Source organism: Sciurus carolinensis, chromosome 17, assembly GCF_902686445.1.
Source record: "Sciurus carolinensis chromosome 17, mSciCar1.2, whole genome shotgun sequence".
NCBI lineage: Eukaryota > Metazoa > Chordata > Mammalia > Rodentia > Sciuridae > Sciurus > Sciurus carolinensis.
Window position 1 is genome coordinate 15,362,180 of NC_062229.1, and position 4,019 is coordinate 15,366,198.

Here is a 4,019-nt window from a genome sequence, read left to right on the forward strand (position 1 = left end):
TAAATTTAAAAAATAAACGAACAAAACAAAAAGTTCAGCTTCAAACTTACCGATAAATAAATTTTATCAAAATGTGTATTTAAATGTGGCATAAGTGTATTTGCACATCAGAAACAGTAATAGGAATTCCCTACTTGAGAAACACACTGTTGTTGAATAATTTGGCCAAAGTCTCTGGAGAGCAGGCAGTCCTTTCACTCTCACAGAATTTGGACAGTGCAGAAAACCTGCACTTCCTCTAATAATAGTAAAAATATCCAATTTATAGTAGTGAAGTAGTATCGTTAATATACAAACCAACAATAATGTAGTTCTCCTCTTTTACAGCAACAATAATGAAGAGAGAGTCTGTGAAAGTAAAGAGCATCTTCACTGTGGAGAAGTCTTTAGCCATGTCCTAAATCCTGATCTGAACAAAAGCTTTAATGGAGTAAAGCCTTATGACCATAGTGTGCCTGGAAGTGTCTTCATGTGTCTTTCATTCCTTAATAGACACATTGTTCATGACACCAGATACAAACTGCAGGAGATTCAGGAATATGGGGGAAAACGGTATAATTACAAGCTCATGAGAAAGCTCTTACTGACCACTACTCCTTTCAAAGACATGAAAGAACTCAAACTGCAGAGAAGCTGTGTGATTGTAAGGAATATGGGAAATCATTTGCTTCTTATAAAAGTCAAAGAAGATACATGATATTGCACACTGGAGATGGACCTAACAAATGCGAATTTTGTGGGAAAGCCTTTTACTATCGTAGGTCAGTTCTGCGTCATGAAAAGACTAACACTGGAGAGAAGACCTATGAATGTAAAGACTGTAGGAAAGCCTTCACTTCCCATGCAAAGGTTGGGAGACTCAGGTCAGAGCATACTGCTGATAGACCTTATCAATGTAAATATTGTGGGGAAGCTTTTACATTTTCCAGATCAGTTCTGAGTCATGAAAGGATTCATATGAGAGAGAAACCTTATCAGTGTAAGGAATGTGGAAAATCCTTCAGAAGTTTTAGTTCTTTTTGAGCCCATGAAAGGACTCACACTGGAGAGAAACCATATAAATGTAAACAGTGTGGGAAAGCCTACAACAATTCTTGGTATTTTCGTGTCCATGAAAAGACTCACACTGGAGAGAAACCCTGTGAATGTAAAGAATGTGGAAAAACCTTCAGCAATTGTAGTTCTCTTCAGTTGCACAAAAGGACTCACACTGGAGAAAAGCCTTAGTGTAAGGAATGTGGGAAGTCTTTCAGAAGCTCTTGTTCTTTTCGAGTCCACGAAAGGACTCACACTGGAGAGAAACCATACAAATGTAGGCACTTTGGGAAACACTTCAAGAATGTGAAGTATCTTTGAGTGCATGAAAGGATTCACACAGGAGAGAAACCCTATGAATGTAAGGAATGTGGAAAAGCCTTTCGTAATTTTAGTTCTTTTTGATTGCATGAAAGGATGCACACTGGAGAGAAACCTTACCAGTGTGAGGAATGTGGGAAGGCCTTCAGAAGTGCTAGTTCTTTTCGGATCCATGGAAGGACTCACAGTGGAGAGAAACCCTATGAATGTAAGCAGTGCGGGAAAGCTTACAGCAATTCTTGGTCTTTCCGTGTCCATGAAAAGACACACACTGGAGAGAAACCCTATGACTGTAATGAATGTGGGAAAGCCTTCAAGGACTCTTGGTCTTTTTGAGTTCACAAAAGGTCTCACACTGAGAGAAACCCTATGAATGTAAGCAACGTGGGAAAATTTGCACCTGTCTTGGTTCTTTTCAGCTACATAAAAGGAGCCACATTGGAGAGCCACCCCTTGTGTGTAAGCAGCACAGAAAACCCTTCACTCACTTTTATTCTTTTCATTTGCATAAAAGGATTCACACTGGGGAGAAACCCTGTGTATGTGAGGAATGTGGGAAAGCCTTCAGGTGTTGCAGTTTGTTTTGAGTCTGTGAAAGGGACTTACACTGAAGAGAAACTGTAAGTGTGAGCCATGTGGGAAAGCTTTCAGTGTAGAAGTGAGTGTAGTGTGTTCTTCACTGTCTCGCTTTTAACTGGGATGTACAGTAATTGGAAGCATTAAATGGAATGTTTCACACCTATAATCCCAGTGGTTCCAGAGGCTGAGGCAGGAGGATCCTGAGTTCAAAGCCAGCCTCAGCAATTTAGTGAGGCCCTAAGTAACTCAGTAAGACCCTGTCTCTAAATAAAATATGAAAAAGGGCTGGGAATGTGGCTCACTGGTTAAGCAATCCTGAATTGCTGGTACCAAAACAACAACAGGTAAAATGAAATGTTTATTTAGTTCAGCAATTTACATTGACTTAATAGGATGTTTTTCTTAAGTTAATAAAGTTATCTTTCTATTTTGATACATGGGTAGGTGAATTGTAATATGATGGATTCGGTTTTACGCTGCTTAATTGGCATGTCATTAATAGGTTATTGAAAAAGGATTTTTTTCCATTGATGTGATTTTCTTTGTGCTGGGGATTGAACCCAGGACCTTGTGCTTGCAAGGCAAGCACTCTACCAACTGAGCTATCTCCCCAACCCCCATTGCTGTGATTTCCTTACTGGTCTGTATGACAGGAGCTGGATATCACATTTTTCCTGGGAAAAACTGTAGTTAAGAAAGTGGAGAAAAAGATTTATTTTCCTTCCTAATAAATTGTCTTCCTTTTCTAACTATGTAATGTGTATCACATAGTCTCATGAAACTTGTTATTTTCATCCTTTTTTCTATTATATTGTACATTATTTTCCATGAATTCTGTTCATTAAAATATGTAGACTCAGTTACTCCATTAAAAAACTATACAATAGTTTCAAAAGGAATCTTCCATTGTGTGGCTGGTGTGGCTCAGTGGTAGAGCACTTGCCTACCACATGTGAGGCACTGGGTTCCATCCTCAGCACCACATAAAAATAAATTTAAAAGGCATTAAAAAAAATCTTCCATGCGGGTTGCATAAGGCAAATATATTTAAGTAAATTGTCAGAATACAAACCAACAAGAGTCAGGGAAGAAGCTCACTTTTCATATCAAGTCTTTATTGCCTACAAAGTGTAGGATTTTTTTGTTTTGTTTTTTTGGTTTGGTACTGGGGATTGAACCCAGGGTCACTTACCACTGAGCCACATCCCAGCCCTTTTGGTATTTTATTTAGAGACAGGGTCTCACTGAGTTGCTGAGGGCCTAAGTTGCTGAGGCTGTCCTCCAACTTGGGATCCTCCTGCCTCAGCCTCCTGAGCTGCTGAGATTATAAGCATGTGCCTGGCCAGTACCCAGTCCTTTTATAAAAATTGTTTTGAGACGGGGTCTCACTAAGTTGCCTAGGCTGACCTTGGCATCACAGTCCTCTTGCCACAGTCTCCCACGTGGGATTATAGCCATGTGCCACTGCACTCTGCTGTAAAGCTAGGAAATTCTGCAAAAGTTTCTTAACCTTTAGGTCTCAGAGACGCCCCCACTCTCCCATCTCCATTTTACTGTGTGCAGGTACCACTGCCCTGTGCTTAGGATTCCAAGACAGGTACCCCCCTTCATGAAAGGGGGGGGAAATGTAACAACTTTGTGTTTTCTTTAAAAGGAAAGGAAGTTTGTCTTTGTCCATTTTTCATTCTAGCATTTTCTTTGCACTGTACAGAATATCCTGTATAATGGTGATGAATGTGTCATCTGATCCTCCTTCCCTGCCGTCCCCTAGTTACTCCATGGAGCACAGGGCCTCGCCAACCCGCCGCAGTCATGACGGTGTGTATTCGTGCAATGACGTAGTGTTGGCCTCCCTGTCGTCTGTTTTCTGCTGCCAGGTGATACTTACTTTTAGGATTTGAGTTCTGGGGATTGAACCCAGCAGTGCTTTACCACTGAGCCACGTCCCGGCCCCTTTTGTGTTTTATTTTCAGACAGGGTCTCATTAAGTTGTTAGGGCCTTGCCGAGTTGCTGAGGCCAATCTTGAACTTGCGACCCTCCTGTCTTAGCTTTGGAATGCTTGGATCACAGGTGTGCACCACTA

The 4,019-nt window shown here is 40.9% G+C and overlaps 1 pseudogene; it reads left to right on the forward strand.

The window, feature by feature from the left end:
* Positions 1-561: 561 nt before the first annotated feature.
* Positions 562-2,692, forward strand: LOC124968086 (zinc finger protein 709-like; annotated as a pseudogene).
* Positions 2,693-4,019: the final 1,327 nt, after the last annotated feature.